Below are 18,867 nucleotides of genomic sequence, written 5' to 3'. Positions count from 1 at the left end.
CAATTACGCTTATATTTCTTTCACTATTTGTTTGTTTAAAGCCACAGAAGAAATAAAATCACAAAGGTCTTAGTAGAAAAAAAAGTTGAACTTTTTTGTTAGGTCAGAAAACCTTTATAAAAATTTGCTATCATGAAGTTGTTTCTTTTAATGCCCACATTGAGGGTTTGCTGGTTGCTCACCATCTTACTTCAAAAGGTGTAACCTTTAGATTTATGCTAAAAGAACAAGGTGCATCTACAGCAGTGTGTGACACAAAATAACCTCCTGGAATTGATGTCAGGACTAAAAAAAAAATTAGATTTTTGATCATACCAAAAAGGAGGCAACATCAAATTTCTGAGCTTTCTTGTTTTGACAGCACCAGACTTAGATCTATAATTTTGCAATACAGTCATAAATGTTGAATCACCTTCAGCATTCAAAACTTAGGCTTATGGCATATGCAACAAGAGGACTAGTGAAGATTGTTGTAGCTGAATCAAAAATTAAAGTAATCTTATTGAAACACATTGTTATGAACAGAATGACACATTTGGCTCCTTTCTGTTTGTTTTCCTGAGATTTTGAAGAAGTTAATTGAGTAATTGTGGACACAGAACTTGTTTAATTTATGCATTTGAAATCTTAATTGAACTAATTAGTTGATGCATTATTAATAATTTGCGTTACAGTGGAGTATATTCTGCTCCAGGCTCATAATTTGTTTTAATCAGTCTATAAAATGAATGTAAATTTACCTGAAAACTCTGTGGTTTATATTAGTAACTGAGTTGCTTTGAATATTATGTTCACTTTAAATATTACAGATATAAGCATCTAAGCAGCAAGAACAAAACAAATCTACGTTGATCTCAGTGAGAGCAACAAATTGACACTAGCTTGTGTTAGCACTTTGGTATTAACTCATGTTGTTGCATTGATCTCAATCAATGATGTGTTGACCTACAATGTTGAATTAATTTCAAACTGCGTGTGTTGAATTATCTGCAGCTACTGATGTTGGAGTGGTCACACCATGTACTCATAAATTTACAATGGTCTGTGATCCTGAATAGATTTCAGTTCATAACTGTGAATTTTTATGGCACTGAGTATAAAGCATAATTTCAGCAATGTCATTTGTAAAGTTTTCACGGTCTTTGAAGGTTAACATCTGTGCACATAAAGAGCTGAAATGCAAGTTATTTTTACAATATAGATCCTAAATACAAACTCAAAATCAAAACAACAATTTTATAGTTGTCCCTTACTGCAAACACCTAGCATGAACATAAAAGTCATGCAACCCAGGAGTCATAGCATTGGTCGCTTCAAGGACTTGAGGTAATAGCTCCCAGCATTATACAAGTGCATTCGTCTTGAACCATTTGTTATTTAAATCATTCCACGATGTGTTTTTGTTTTCAGTCAGCCTTTGAGTTTTATTCAACTGTAAGCTGCAAGTCTCAAAAATTAAATTGTTGATCGCTATCTGTTTTATAGATTAGACACTGAATACTTCTAATGTGAATGCTACATTTCAAATCTGCACGTTACACTCTCATGATTCGCTTATATAATTAGAATTTGTTCAATTAATTGCTCTGTCTTGCTTCAAATGAAAAGCTATCTCTACCAATACACGGCAAAGAAATTATGCAAAAACAACCCGATAAACCTACATTCAGTAATTGTTTTGAAACACATCGATGCTGCTCAAAAATATCTTTTAAAGTTGTTCTGATGGTAACTTTGTTACCAATTTTTCACCAAAACAATCGACAAAATGACATGAATGTGCCAATTTGTGTTGCCACAAAGTTGGCTCAGGGCATGTAAAAAATATGATCATGTGTTGGAGTCATGGTTAGTTGGCATTAAATTACTGTGGAGTTATGAATTGGCATGGGTTAAGGATGGAGTGGTATAGGTTGGTATGGGAGAATAAGAGACCATGGAATGGTTATATAGGCTAAGGTTGACATAAACGGTAAGTAGAACCGTGGAAAGGGGTAGGTGCATGGGTTAAATGGCATGCTTTGGCATGGCTAGCATATTGGAGTGAGTTGATGGTGAAGGCAATGAGGAATGATGACTATCATAACCAGGACATAACTGGTTAAAAGATTGAGGCTCTCAATTCCAGAGAACTGAGGAATGTTTTTGAACTGCTCAGATATTCAATGCTATTGAGAGTCACAATGGTTTTGTTAGTTCCAGGGTGTCAATTTGAGCCAGAAGCAGAAACTTCCAATTCCTTAATTTTTAATCTCCCAATGCTTTAAGGTGTGAGCTTTAATACTAATTAGAATTTGAAGTCCTCCAGAATTTTACATCATTGCAAATGTTTCTGTGGATTACCATCATATTTTATGAATGAGAATGAGAGTTTCATTTTATATGAAATTCCTTACTATTTTGTTAGGAACTACTTTAATTCTACTGACAATAGTCAAGGTCGGAGCGGGGGTGGGGGGGGGGGGGTGCGGGGGGGGTTGGTGGGGAGGGGGGAGGTATAGTGATGAAAAGGGGGAGAGCTAGAGAGGCTGGATATTAAATGTATTATCTAACATATTGTAAATCATACGGAATAATGTTCCTGTGGATTTCAAATTGTATCCTCTCATCCATTCTGAGACAGACCCCAGGAGACCATCTTGTGTACATATAAAAAAATATGACTATTGCATGAAGGTTTTCATCATATTTTTCTATGTAATACCTTTTCAAAACAAAGAAAATCCAGTGAGGTTGGGTAGTTTTCAGAGATTAAGTAGAGCTTTGTATGGTGTGATTTTCAACGGTACAAACTGTGGAGATTATCTCACCCTGTCCTTGATCTGGGCTGAGAGGGAGCACTCTAGTCCAATTTGAGATTATGAATTAAAGACAGGCCTAGACTTTGTTATAATAGCTCACAGGCTTGGAAGATACAGGATGTATGTCACAAAAGAAGGTGCGTACTCCAAAACCATACCTTAGTTTGAGGTACAGGTGAGTTAAAGGAGAGAATGGGAATAATATTTTGAGAAGAATTCAAAAGGAGAACTGTCGGTGTTTCCCATTATATACATTTTATAGCCAATAGTCAACTACAGTAAAGTGCATGTTCCTAGTCATCAATTAAATGGAGTGAAAACATGATTTTCTAAACTAGATGTTTATAGTTGTTCCAGGACTTCTGAGGAGTGACAGTGGACTTTTTGATCATTATTATGACCAACAATGGCACCTCCCATACCTTTGATATCATTTCCTTTTGGACAAAGGTGAAGAGAAGTGCATCCCCTGATCAATGTTAGGAATGAAGACTCCAGACTCATAGAGTCATAGAGATGTACAGCATGGAAACAGACCCTTCGGTCCAACACATCCATGCTGACCAGATATCCCAACCCAATCTAATCCCACCGGGCAGCACCCAGCCCATATCCCTCCAAACCCTTCCTATTCATATACCCATCCAAATGTCTCTTAAATGTTACAATTGTACCAGCCTCCACCACATCCTCTGGCAGCTCATTCCATACATGTACCACCCTCTGCGTGAAATTGTTGCCCCTTTGGTCTCTTTTATATCTTTCCGCACTCACCCTAAACCTATGCTCTCTAGTTCTGGACTCTCCGACCCCAGGGAAAAGACTTTGTCCATTTATCCTAAGTGTGTCTAAATGTGTCTTGTACACACTGAAGAAATTCCTCTCCATCTAAACCTTTAACACTATGGCAGTTCCAGTCAATGTTTGGAAAGTTAAAATCCCCTACCATAACTACCCTATTATTATTACAGATATCTGAGATCTCCTTACAAGTTTGTTTCTCAATTTCCCACTTACTATTGGGGGGTCTATAATACAATCCTAATAAGATGATCATCCCTTTCTTATTTCTCAGTTCCACCCAAATAACTTCCCTGGATGTATTTCCGGAAATATCCTCCCCCAGCATAGCTGTAATGCTATCCCTTCTCAAAAATGCCACTCCCCCTCCTCTCTTGCCTCCCTTTCTATCCTTCCTGTAGCATTTGTATCCTGGAACATTCAGCTGCCAGTCCTGCCCATCCCTGAGCCATGTTTCCGTAATTGCTATGATATCCCAGTCCCATGTTCCTAACCATGCCTTGAGTTCATCTGCCTTCCCTGTTAGGCCCCTTGCATTGAAATAAATGCAGTTGAATTTATTAGTCTACCTTGTCCCTGCCTGCCCTGACTGTTTGACTCACTTCTGTTCTCAGCTATACCTGTCTCAGATCAACCTCTTTCCTCATTATCTCCCTGGGCCCCAACCCCCCACCTTACTAGTTTAAATCCTCTCAAACAGTTCTAGCAAATTTCCCTGCCAGTATATTAGTCCCCTTCCAATTTAGGTGCAATCCGTCCTTCTTCTTCATATTCTGACAGTGGTGACTGTTGTATATCTCACATTGGCCAATGCACTGTGTAAGTTACCTTTATAACTGCAATACTTTACATCCCAAAGTGTTAGTTGATTCAGTGTGCTGGTTATTATCTGGGGAAAGAATTGAGTTGACTAAATGGAGTATGATTTATTGTCGTGTTTCATATCAGCCACTCTCCTGATTTTTGGATGAGAAATCCCACTGAATCTCTAGGATTGGTGAAATATTTATTTGAAACTACTACTTATGTCAGCTTGAGGATTTTTTTCTGTCAGACATATAACAGAACATGACGTGTCTCGAGGTCATTTCATTTGTATCCGACAGATATTCTGCATTCTGTAGCAGAGTGGTATGACATTAGTGGGTGACACAGAAGGATTCAGAACTGCATTCTGTTTTATTAAATGTGGATGAGCTATTGATGAAGTAGGTTTATGTTTTTTAAGAAGCCTCTAGTATGGCCACAGGAGGCAATGTCATTCTGTGAAGTAATGAGAGAAAATGATGAAAAAACACAGCAGATTGACTCATCACCGAAAGAAAAATGTACGTTGACTTTTTAAGGAGATCTCAAAATCATGATCAGAAGTCACAAGATAACAATGTAAAAGTCCAATTCATTAAACTAACCCCTCTTTCATACCCTGACTGACCTGCCACACATTTGAAGCATTTTCAACTTTTTCTTTAAATCAGCTTTCCACCAGGCACTGCTTTTATTTTTTCAAGTCCTTCTCTGATTAAACAGATTCATGCCTCACTATCACAGAAAATAGGCTAGAGAGATGGATTTAATTTCAAAGGATGGGATGATTACACATCAACTTTGTGACCAACAGCAAGAATTCTACATCTATATCAAGCCATCTTCTGCAAGTGGAATCAGGCAACTTTGACAGCTTGGCTGTATCTATACGCAAGATGAAGAAAGTTAACCATGGAATGAACGGTCTATGAATTCCAGCACCACTGAAATGTGTTGACCACATCTCCTTGTAGACTCTTAAGGAGTTATCACTTTGTGCTGAACTGCCTTGCTTCCAAGTCAACTATGCTTACGGAAAATTTTGATTCTTTTCCAACAATACAATCACCACGGTTACATTTGTGATACTGAAGACATGATAACAGGAAAAAAGCTTGCAAGTGGTAAAGAATTCTCAGGGAAGTGAAATTGTAATGATAAGAGTAATTAGTGCATTAATAATGCTTTGCTGTCTCAATTGTTTAATTAGCTAATATTTTAGAAGTAATATTTAAACTGTATAACTATAAAGTCCTACTCATCCATGGCAGAAAGCATGTAATTTTCTGGAGCTAATCTAAAAAATATCTTTTCCTTGAAGCCAGATTCCTGCTCATTGTCCTCATTTGGTTTAATTTCAACACTTCATTAAGTCAGTAAGAAGCAAGCATCATGGAGCTTGGTCTTTTCACAGAGGTCGAAAGATAATCAGTGAAAACTTTGGGGATGTTACAAATAAGACTATTAAACTTAGGGACACCTTGTAATGCCAGGTAAAATGAAAAATTGAATGGATCATGTGTCTTGATCCAAATTCTATTGACAATGAAACTGGGTGGCTTACTTGCTAAAGATTAAAGTTGATCCCTGGTTGAATCACTGGGAAGAAGTTGCAATATTCTCACTTGTAAGTAATAGCAACAGCGTCTCTGCTGACAGATGATAGAGTATTGGATTCAAAAGTCACAGAAAGGTGTTAAGTACGTCAGGTTTTGTAAACAGTGATAATTTGATTATTTAAATTACAAAAGTTTAGTCAGTTTTGTTTGAGTTTGTTTGTTGCAGTAAAGGCCCAAACACTTGAAATCTTGTTATGTGATCCTTCAAGTTCAACACTGGAAATTCTACTTCCATTTTAAATATCATGGATTTGTCCTGAAATTATAATAGGGCAAAAGACATGTGAATTTGCATGAAATAACAGTTTTGAAAGTGTTAATGTTGAAATTGTATTCACTCCAACCAATCTATTAATATCTCACACAGCCTTTGGATGGAGAAAAGGAATTCTGCACTAATCTTCATAGGGAGCGGATGTATTCATATAGCTCTTGAAAGTCATAGAGTCAAATAATCATAGAGATGTACAGCACAGAAACAGATCCTTTGGTCCAGCTCATCCAAGCTGACCAGATATGCTGTCTCAATTGTTTAATTAGCTCATATTTAGAGGTAATGGTTAAACTGTATAACATGTATAATTCAATGTCGTCCCACCTGCCAGCACTCGGCCCATATCTCCCAAACCCTTCCTATTCATGTAGCCATCCAGATTCCTTTTAAATGTTGTAATTGTATGAGCCTGCACCACTTTCTCTGGCAGCTCATTCTATACTTGTACCACCCTCATGGAAAATTTTTATACCTTTCCCCTCTCACTGTAAACCTATGCCCTCTATTTCTGGACTCCCTGACCCCAGGGAAGGGACTTTGTCTATTTATCCTATCCATCCCCCTCATGATTTTATAAACCTCTATAAGGTCACCCTTCAGCCTCTGACGCTCCAGGGGAAAACAGCCCCAGCCTATTCAACCTCTCCTTATAGCTCAAATCCTCCAACCCTGGCAACATCCTTGTAAATCTTTTTTGAACCCTTTCAAGTTTCACAACATCCTTCTGATAGGAAGGAGACCAGAATTGCACGCAATATTCCAACAGTAGCCTGACCAATGTCCTATACAGCTGCAACATGACCTCCAACTCCTGTACTCAATACTCTGACCAATAAAGGAAAGTATACCAAACACTATCCTATCTACCTGTGACTCCACTTTCAAGGAGCTATGAACCTGCACTCCAAGGTCTCTTTGTTCAGCAACACTCTCTAGGACCTTACCATTAAGTGTATAAGTCCTGCTAAGATTTGCTTTGCCAAAATGCAGCACCTCGCATTTATCTGAACTAAACTCCATTTGCCATTGGCCTATCTGCTCAAGATCCCATTGTAATCTGAGGTAACCTTGTTCGCTGTCCACTACACCTCCAATTTTGGTATCTTCTGCAAACTTACTAACTGTACCTCCTAAGTTCACATCCAAATACTTTACATAAATGATAAAAAGTAGTTCACGGCACACCAATCCTTATGGCACTTAATTGATTACAGGCCTCCAGTCTGAAAAACAACCCTCTACCACCACCTCCAACTTCTACCTTTGAGCATGTTCTGTATCCAACTGGCAAGTTCTCCCTGTATTCCATGCGATCTAATCTTGCTTACCAATCTCCCATAGGAAACCTTGTTGAACGCCTTAGTGAAATCCATATAGGTCACATCCACCACTCTGCCCTGATCAATCCTGTTTGGTACTTCTTTAAAACACTCAAGCAAGTTTGTGAGACATGATTTTCCATGCACAAAGCCATGTTAACTATTCCTAATCAGTCCTTGCCTTTCCAAATTCATATACATCCTGTCCCTCAGGATTCCCTCCAACAATGTGCCCAACACAGGCTCACTGGTCTATAGTTCCCTGGCTTGTCCTTACCACCCTTCTTAAACAGTGGCACCACGTAAGCAAACCTCCAGTCTTCTGGCACCTCACCTGTGACTATCGATGATACAAATACTTCAGCAGGGGGCCCAGCAATCACTTCGCTAGTTTCCCACAGAATTCTAGGGTACACCTGATCAGGTGATTTAACAAGACATATTTCAAGACATCCAGCACTTCCTCCTCTGTAATATGGACACTTTCCAACATGTCACCATCTATTTCCATACATTCTATATCTACCATGTCCTTTTCCATTGTAAATACTGATGAAAAATACTCGTCTAGTAGCTCCCTATTTCCTGCGGCTCCACATAACAGTCGCCTCCATAGTTACCCTTTTGTCCTTTATGTATTTGTAAAACCCTTTGGAATATCTTTCACGCTATTTGCCAAAGTTATCTCATGTCCCCTTTTTGCCCTCCTGATTTCCCTTTTAAGTATATTCCTACTGCCTTTATACTCTTCTCAGAATTCTTTTGATCTCTCTTGTCTATACCTGACACATACTTCCTTCTTTTTCTTAACCAAACCCTCAATTTCTTTCATCATCCAGCTTTCCCTCCTTCCACCAGCCTTTCCTTTCACCCTAACAGGAATATATACTGTCTCTGGACTCCCGTTATCTCATTTCTGAAGGCTTCCCATTTTCCAGCCGTCCTTTTACCTGTGAACACCTGCCCCTAATCAGCTTTTGAAAGTTCTTGCCTCATACAATCAAAATTCCTCCAATTTAGAACTTCAACTTTTAGATCTGGTCCATCCTTTTCCATCACTATTTTAAAACTAATAGAATCGTGGTAGCTGGCCCCAAAGTGCTCCCTCACTGACACCTCAGTCACCTTCCCTGCCTTATTTCCCAAGAGTAGGTCACGTTTTGCACCTTCTTTAGTAGGTATATCCACATATTGAATCAGAAAATTTTCTTGTACACACTTAACAAATTTCTCTCCATCTAAACCCTTAACACTATGGCAATCCCAGTCTATGTTTGGAAACTTAAAATCCCCAACCATAACCACCCTATTATTCTTACAGAAAACTGAGATCTCTTTACAAATTTGTTTCTCAATTTCCCGCTGATTATTAGGGGGTCTATAATACAAGGCCAATAAGGTGATCATCTCTGTCTTATTTCTCAGTTCCACCCAAATTCTTCCCAGTATTTCTGGGAATATCCTCCCTCAGTCCAGCTGTAATGATATCTCTTATCAAAAATGCCACTCCCCCTCTCTTGCCCCCCTTTCTGTCCTTTCTATAACATTTGTATCCTGGAATATTAAGCTGCCAGTCCTGTCTTTCCCTGAGCCACATTTCAGTAATTGCTATGATATCCCAGTCCTATGATCCTAACCATTCCCTGAGTTCATCTGCCTTCCCTGTTAGGCCTCTTGCATTGAAATAAATGCTGTTTAATTTAGCAATCCTACCTTGCTCTCTGCTTTGTCCCTGCCTGCCCTGACTGTTTGACTCGCTTCTTTTCTCAACTGTACCAGTCTCAGATTGATCTCATTCCTCACCATCTCCATGAGTCCCACGCCCCCCACACTCCCACCTTCCTAGTTTAAATCCTCCCGAGCAGCTCTGGCAAATCTCCCTGCCAGTATATTAGTCCCCTTCCAAATTAGGTGCAATCTGTCCTTCTTACACAGGTCACTTCTATCCCAGAAGAGATTCCAATGATCCAAAAATGTGAATCCTTCTCCCATGCACCAGCTCTTCAGCCACGCATTCATCTGCTTTATTCACCTATTCCTACTCTCACTAGCTCGCAGCATCGGGCGTAATCCAGGTATTACTACTCTTGAGGACATCCTTTTTAAATTCCTGCCTAACTCTCTATATTCTCCCTTCAGAATCCCATCCTTTTCCCTTCCTATGTCATTGGTGCCAATGTGTTCAATGATCTCCTTCTGGGCTCTCTCCCCCTTGAGAATATTCTGCACCCTCTCTGAGACATCCTTGATTCTGGCACCGGGGAGGCAACACACCATTCTGATTATTCGCTGCTGGCCACAGAAACATCTGTCTGTGCCTTGGACTAGAGAGTCCCCGAACACAATCAGTCTCTTCGACCCAACATACCCCTCATTGCATCAGAGCCAATCTTGGTACCAGAAACTTGACTGTTCATGTGCCATTCCCTGAGAACCCATCACCTTCTATGTTTTTCCAAAACTTGTTTGAAATGGGGATAGCTACAGAAGATTCCTGCCTACCTCTCTTACCTTTCCTGAAATTAACCCATCTATGTGACTGTATCTGCAACTTTTCTCCTTTCCTATCACTGCAACCTATTACACCCCCTTGCTCTTGTAAATTCCTTGTTGCATCTAACTCTGCCTCCAATCAAACCATTTGATCTGATGGGATTCACAACCAATTGCATTTATTGCAGATATAGTCCTTTGTAACACGTATGCTTTCCATAAACTCCCACATTCGACAAAAAGAGCATTTCACCCTACTCAAAGACATTTTTGCTTCTTTCAATCTACAGACCCAGAAAATATCACTGTCTTATTCCTCTACAAAACACTGCTCCAGGCTAACCTAATACTTATGGCTTATATTTTTAAGTTTAATCAAGAGATATATCTCAATAAAACATATAATCAAGAAAGCACCCACTCTTCTCACTACTGAGGACTTACTGTAAGGCCACACTTAAAAGTATTCACTTATCTGTTTCTATGCTGTGATCTCTCCTAAACAGGTTCCTCCAAGATCAGTTGTGAATTTCACTGTTTCTTAATTTTCTCAGACGTACTCCGATGTCCAGCGATACATGAATTCAAGCAGCCAATGTAATAACTGCGCAGGTTCACTGCTGTGTCAGGGAGCAGTGTAGGTTTCTTTTATTTTCTCTCTCTCTCTCTCCCTCTCCCTCTCTTTCTCTCTCCTGTACTACCTGACTATGTGCTGCCTTTCTGTGTTCCTCTCCCTCTCTTTTAGAAGTGCTGTTGTTTTGATTTTTTTTTTCTCCAAAGTTCCAAAACAATGCAACAGCATATAAAACAGTAACCGCTGCTCCTGGAATTCAAGGAAATTACCTTTAACACCTAAAATGCCTCAAAAAAGGTGCAGCCAGTTCCAGCCAGAAATGTTCCCATCCGCTATATGTTCTTAGTAATGAGACGGTATTACAAGTTGCATTGATTGTATCATACTGAACTGAAAACTGACATTGGCTTCGCTGTTCACTATACCTCCAATTTTGGTGTCATCTGCAAACTTACTAACTGTACTTCTAATGCTCACATTTATAGAAGAACTAAAATTAGGAATTCAAATGCTATGAACAGAAATCTCAAGTTCACTTCTTTAGGATGGATTCCCTGGTCTTACAGGTGAGTACTTTGGCAGATATTGCATTTCCTTATAGACATATCTCTGGCCAACAAAGTAGTTAATGGTAACAGAGATAAGGCAGGGACGTGGAGTTCAGGCCACAGTCATGATCTTCTTAAATGCCAAAGTAGGCTCGATGATCCGAATGACCCTTCGTCCTATGTTTTTATGACCCGGATGATGAAGTTCCTGAAAGAACCCTTCTTTATTTATACCAGACAACTTATTTCTGTTAATTCCTTGCTGTTCATGCAAATACTGATGGATCATCTGGCTTTATATTGTTTTATGTTATTCAGTAGAATCCTTATTTCAGTTACTTTGCATACAGCAGCTGTGATAAATAAAGCTGCATCCTAACAAAATGATGAGGCTCTTAACATGCTTTGTGTGTAAATTAATCAACTGGAAGACCCGGGTGGTGGTTAATAGATGGAAATATTTCAGGGATGCTTTGATGATTGGAAAAGAAAACAAAATAATGAGGGCAAAGCGACAAAGTGAGTTGGATCACCAATATTTTGTTGTGCTCACCAGTGAAACAAATGTAAATTGTGGGACATTTAATGAATGTGCACGTGTGCGAAGATTTTATTCACATGAGAAATTTCTATAAATTCCAGAGCTAGTTCGTATAAACCATGTAATTGTGGGCTCATAATAACTGGATGCGAATGCTTCATCTATCTCAGGGCTGCAGATGGCTTCTGGTGTGTTCAATATTCCATAATCTGAAAATTTTTTTTCAGCAGAAAGGAATCAGTTGTTGGATGTCAATGCAGCGAAGGTCTTCCAACAATCTGGTCAATCAATGCTGCCCATCAACCAAGTAATAAGCAGTAAAGACTGAGATATTCCAGCCTCACTTCCTGGATGTTGCTAAAGTAGCGGGTAACTGAGGCAGTTGTCTTCCTGTGACCTTGAACAAAGAGCTGAAGATGTCAAGGACGGTGTAAGATAGGTGATGGTTTTACGAGGGGAGAGGGGTTGGGATTTGCTACATGATGGTTAGGAAAAAGGATACTGATACCCCACTTCTGATTAGTATTGTGGTCTTCGTGGGAGAACAGCTTGATTGAAGCACTGGAGCTGATCACACTTGTAGAGCAAAACTATAGCAATCTTAAAGTGGGGGATTGTTCAAATAAACAAATTGCAACATAAAATCTTCTCACCTAGCAACAAGGGTCTCTCTTATTGGTTCCTTTTCAAGAGATCATGCTCTTCTATTCAGAATGGGCACTTAGCTGGGCAATGCTGATCCTCCCTTTGGATTGCATTCAGATTTGAGTGAAAATCCCAAACCCAAGAGCTACTGGCCAATCAGAGCTCTCCAGCACTGGCAGTACCACTAGAAGTGGAGGGTAGTTCTGGTGTTACAGTGCATCCTTTGTAAGGGATGCAGATGAATCTTTGAAGAGAGATCAATTTGGGAGAGGGGTCATGGTCATGGAGGCCATGGGCAGCATGTCGCTGGCAATGGGCAAGGGAGAAGCCACTTCAATGATGGCATTCCCTCCACCATAAAGTCAGAAGTGGGGATGATCACTGATGATTGCACAACATTCAGCACCACTCACAACTCCTCAGATACTGAAGCAATCCATGTTCAAATGTAGCAGGATCTGGATAATATCCATCCTTTGCCTGACAAATGGCAAGAAACATTCACACCACACAAATGCTGGGAGATGACGACCTCCACTAAGAGACTATCAACTTATAGAAACACAACTGAACTCACCAGATAAACACAGTGGCTACAAGAACAGGTCAGAGGTTAGTAACTCACCTCCTGACTCTCTAAGACCTGACAATTGTCTACAAGGCACAAATCAGGATTGTGATGGAATACTTCCCACTTGACTGGATGAGTGTAGCCCCAACAATACTCAAGAAACTTGACACTATCCAAGACAAAACAGTCCACATGATTGATACTATATCCATAGAGATCCACTCCCTCCAGCACCAACAATCATCAACAGATTGTACTATCTCCAAAGTGCACTGCAGAAATTCATCTAAGTTAGTACCTTCCAAACCCACAACCACTTGAATCTAAAAGGACAAGGGCAGCAGATACATGGGAAGCATGATACCAGCATCTGCAAGTTCCCATCCAAGCTACTCACCATTCTGACTTGAAAATATGTAACTATTCCTTCATTGTTACTGGGTCAAAACCTTTCATAATGAAATTATGGGTCAACCTACAGCCCATGGACTTCAATGGTTCAAGAAGGTAGCTCACCACCACCTTTTCAAGGGAGACTTGGGACAGGCAATAAACACTGCGCAAACCAATGATGCCAATGTCTCACGAGAGAATAAGGGCAGTGATGGTTTCCTATTTCCAAGTCCTCTGAATAGGGCTGTGAACAAGGGTGCTATCAAACCTGACAGAGTTTGTCAGGTGATCTCCCAAGATGACAGGTGGTTGAATATCAGAAGTGTCGGATTGAAACCTGCCTTAGAAGCCACTTAAGCCCAGTATCTGCAAACCTTCTGTTCATAGATTTCAGCAGAGTGCACAAGCAGCACAAACTCTACCCCTTACCCTCCCATCCAATCACATATTTCTGCCACCTCCTTACCACTTCCTCCAAGCTGCACGAGGCTGCTTTGGGTGTAGCAGTAAACTCAGTCCAGTTGGTTTGAGACTATGTTGACTGATAAAATCATGGAAAATGTCAATCTGTTGTTAGTTGCTTGCACTTGTCCTTGAATCACCTTGACCTTTCATATGTTCAGTGACTGAGATTTTATTGTCATTTTCTCATATGCCTGATGTCTAATCAATGTGCAGGCACTTCTGAATTCCAAAACATTGTGGTCACCAAGGAACAATGTGCAAAGATTGTACTCCTCAGAGAGTTTAAATGATCGATCAACACATGCAAGCTTCTGTTAGGGGCTGCAGTTAGCTGAGAATCTGATGCTGTATAAGTGCTCTGTTTTGACTTTTCTGTCTTTTACAATAATATCTTAGATTCATTCAGCTGTTTTAATGGAGTCAAATGTTCAAAGGCACTTCACATCGAAATGTTCTCAAACAGAATTTTACAGGGGGACCACAGAAAGATATGTTAAGTCAGATAATCAAAACATTGCACAAAAGTAACTTTTAGTGGTAATGATATAAGTCAGGAAACTAGTGATGTTTTATAACTCAGGTAACGTAGCAAATTTGCACATGGACTGACTTAACCGATTTCAGCATTGTTATGAAGGATGAATTCATGCTGTCTGTATGAGATATATTTCGGGAACAGTATGCTGAGGAGTTAACCACATATTGGGCTAATTAGAATTTAGTGTTGAGCATTTGAAGGGGTTAATTAATAATCTTGCTGTAAAAGAGTGTTAACATATATTTCTGTGGTCTCCCTGTCAAAAAGGGGTTAACTCTTAATCTTGCTGTAAAAGAGTCTTTGAAAAATAGTGACCAAAGACACACAAAATTTTAGAATTGATTTGAATGGGGTGGAGTTCACTTTAAGATCTTAAATCTAGCAAAGGAAACCATGAGCTTATGAGGGCCATTCTGATTTCTCGCGATTGGCTACAGAAAAGCCTGTCCATGCCTCTGACGAGACAGTCCTCTATCACAATTAGTCACTTGGAACCTGATGTACACCTCATTAGATTAGAGCCAGTCTCAGTACCAGAAATTTGACTGTTCATGCTACATTCCTTGAAGGTCCATCACCCCCTACATTTGCCAAAACAGCATATTTGTTTGAGATGGTGATAGCCACAGGAGACTCCTTACTACCTGCCTACCTCTCCCACCTTTCCTGGAGTTAACTCTGCCTGACTATATCTGTGGTTTTTCTCCCTTCATATAACTGCCATCCATCATACCCCCTAGCTCCGGTAAACCCCTCTAATTGCCTCTCCACCTGATCCATACGATCTGATCAGATTTGCAACCAAACAGACTTCCTGCAAACATAACCATCAGTAACATCAAAATTCTCCCTAATCACCCATATCTGACAGCAAGGCCACAACAATCTACTGAAGGCCATTTTTGCATTTTAACAATCCACAGACCCAGAAAGTAGCATAGTCATTACTGCCCTAAAAAAAACTCTGCTCCAGGCTAACTTTGTTACTTCTCTCTCACAGAAATCAGCTCCAACACCGAAAATACCTCAACAAAAAGAGCAGCTCTTACAGCCACTCTTTTTTCCCTGAACTCCACTTTGGATTACCCAGAATCCTTTGTTTTCAATTTAGATTTGTAATCGAGAAATCTTGGTTCAAAACTTACTGGAGGATGACTGCAGTAACATAAACAAATGAGAAACAATGATGTTTCTGTGCTTTCAATAAGGTCCAACATTGGATGTTAGTAAATAAAATTAGAGTGCAGAGGATTGAAGATATTGTACTAATATAGATTAGCCGCTGGAGAAAAAATACAGAGAGTAGGAATAAACAGATCATTATTAGGATGGCCAGTTAAGATTAGTGAGATACCGCAAGGGTCAGTGGGTTAGGTCAACAACTAATCTCTCTAGATTATTTGGATGTAGGAGCCAATTTAAGTATCTCAAAATTTACTGATGAAACCAAACTAGATTCTTACATTATTTGTGATGAGAACGCAAGGAGGCGAAGTGAATACCTTTGAACATGGCAGGTGAAACATCATGTGAATAAATGTGAAATATTTCACTTTACTCAAAAACAGAAAGGCAGATTACTTCTGGACTGGTGAGAGGTTAGGAACTGCAGGTTTCCAAAAGGATTTTGGCGTTCTTCTCCATAAGTCATTTAAAGCTAATGTGTAGATCCAGCAAACAAGGAGGACAGCAAATAATATGTTGGTATTCATTTCAATAGGAATTAGGCAGAAGTGAAGATGTCTTGCTGAATTGAATTGAACTGAATTTATTGTCACATGTACCAGGGCGCAGTGAAAAGCTTCGTCTTGCGAGCAATATAGGTAGATCACAGAGTTAAGTAGCACAGAGAAATAAATAATAGGTAAACAGCAGCAAAAACAGAAATACAGGTACAGGCAAATGTTAAGAGTTTGTGAGTCCATTCAGTATTCTAACAACAGCAGGGTAGAAACTATTACAAAACTGGTGCTGTGTTCAGGCTCCTCTACCTTGTCCCCAAAGGTAGAGATTGTAGAAAAACATTGTCAGGGTGGGATGGATCTTTGAAAATGCTGGCAGTCTTTCCTTGGCAGCGGGCCTCGTAGATGGATTCTATAGATGGGAGTTTGGTCTTTGTGATTGTCTAGGCCGAGTTCACCAATCTCTGTAACCGTCTCCGATATTGAATGGTACAGTTGCCATACCAGGTAGCGATACATCCAGACAGAATGCTCTCGATGGTGCACCTATAAAAGTTGGCAAGGATATTCGCAGTCGTGCCAAATTTCCTCAACTGCCTGAGGAAGAAGAGATGTTGTTGGGCCTTTGTAACCAATGCACCCACATGAAGAGTCCAAGAAAGCTTGTTGTATATGACCACTCCCAGGAGTTTGACACTCTCCACTCGTTCCACCTCTTGCTGTTAATGCATGGGGGGGGTCATGAGTAACATCCTGTTGAAAGTCAATAATAAGTTCCTTGGTTTTGCTGGCATGGAGATTGAAGTTGTTCTCAGTGCACCATTTTTCCAGAAATTCTTTTGCCTCCCATCTGTAGTCTGTTTCGTTGCCAGTTGTATTAAGCCATAGTGAGACTGCATTTGGAATATTATGCACAGCTGTGGCTTCTTTGTTTAATAAAGATGTATGTGCCACAGAGGCACTCCAGATTAGTCCCTGGAATAACAGGATTGTCTTATGAGGAGAGATTAAAGAGACAGGGTCTCCATTTCCTAGAATTTCAAAGAATACTGGTAATCTCACTGAAAGTTATAGAGTTCTTACAAGATGTGACAAGGAAGATGTTTTCCCTGTCAGGTGGCACTCAAACCCAGTGGCATTAGAAGTAGCTGATTTAAAATGAAGATGAGGAGAATTTTCTTCACTCAGAGGATGAATAATCTTTGACATTCTCTCCCTCAGTATTGCTGTCAAAACAGAAATCAATAGGTTTCTGGAGACTAATGACATTAAGGGACATGGAGATGGTGCAGGAAATTGAGATAGAAGATACTCTATCATCTAACGGATTTGATGGGCTGATTGGCCTTTTCCTGTTCCTGTATTTAAGGAACTTCTGAAAGAAGAAGATGTGATGAGGCAGAGAGACTTGAGGAGGAAAATCTAAATCTTACGACAGAATGTCCATTGGAGTAATGAAAATTAGGAATGCCTTCAAGGTTAAACTTAAAGGAAAGCAGAAATCTGGGAACTTTGTAGAACTGGAAAAGATTAACACAATTATGAGTGAAGACATAGAGGAGATTTAAAATAAGGATGAGAACTTTATACATTAGAAATCATGAAAAAAATATTCAATTTCAATCTAAAACCTTAAAGTCAAGTTGTTATTTTGAGAGAGAACTTAAGTGCTATTCTTCTGATAATGAAGGGACTATCAGTCTACTTTGCTGTGTAACATCACCATCAGCACTGCCATATATTCACAATGAATGCACTTTAAATGAAGGATAATCATTGACATGGAACCTTCTCAAATTCAATGACAAGTTCACTGAATAGAAAGACTTTCTGCTCTAAGATAAGAACATGAATTAAGTTAGTTGCAAATTAATTGTCTCACTCAAAGTAATCTCTGCTTTCTTTCAATACAAAGGTTTTTTTTCTGTATCGCATATAATTTGAGGTTAATGATTTGTGCTAATGTTGTTGTCTTCAAGGTCTGTCTTGCTTCCATGGATTCAAACCTTCATTGTTTTATCCTCATTTACTCAACCTCCTGTAAAGTTTGGACATTGTATATCTGTACTCCATTCTTGAGGATTCTCCACTCATTGGGCTATCCTGACAAGATTAGAGTGCTGCTGAAAAAGCACAGCAAGTTGAAGCAACATCTGAGGAACAGGAAAATCAATGTTTTGGGAGGAACATCTTCTTCCGCCTCAGAACACTTCAATGCCATGGCATCAATGTGGACTTCACCAATTTCCTCACTTCCCCTCCCCCCACCTTATCCCAGTTCCAACCTTCCAGCTCAGTACTGTCTTCATGATCTGTCGTATCTGCCAATCTTCCTTCCCACCTAGCTGCTCCACTTTCCTCTCCGACCTATCACCTTTACCCCCATCTCCATCCACCTATTGCACTCTCAACTACTTTCTCCCCAGCCCCACCCCCCTCCCATTTATCTTTCCATCCCAGAGGATCCTAGCTTCATTCCTGATGAAGGGCTCCTCCCCGAAATGTCGATTTTCCTGCTCCTCGGATGCTGCCTGACCTGCTGTGCTTTTCCAGCACCACTCTAATCTTGACTCTGATCTCCAGCATCTGCAGTCTTCACTCTTGCCCTGGACTATCCTGACCCTGAGTCTATTGCACCTCTGTTTTTTACTTATCTAAGATAACCATTGTCTCACTCTCAATAGGTCCTGATAACTCCTTATTTATATTCTCCTTTCATGTGTACAGAATACTGATTGCAGCTCTCCAATATAGTTCTTCCATTCCTCTTCAAGACTCAATAATATGTCAGTTGAG

At 39.8% G+C, this 18,867-nt stretch overlaps 1 protein-coding gene across 1 annotated transcript in view; it reads left to right on the top strand.

Moving 5' to 3' along the window:
* The window catches only part of LOC132835936 (CUB and sushi domain-containing protein 1-like), a 2,426,762-nt gene that overhangs the window by 597,389 nt on the left and 1,810,506 nt on the right, over nt 1-18,867 (top strand). The window lies entirely within an intron of this gene.

Source organism: Hemiscyllium ocellatum, chromosome 3, assembly GCF_020745735.1.
Source record: "Hemiscyllium ocellatum isolate sHemOce1 chromosome 3, sHemOce1.pat.X.cur, whole genome shotgun sequence".
In the NCBI taxonomy this organism is placed as follows: domain Eukaryota; kingdom Metazoa; phylum Chordata; class Chondrichthyes; order Orectolobiformes; family Hemiscylliidae; genus Hemiscyllium; species Hemiscyllium ocellatum.
Note: the sequence above shows the minus strand (reverse complement) of the source record. Positions and strands in the feature narration are given on the sequence as shown.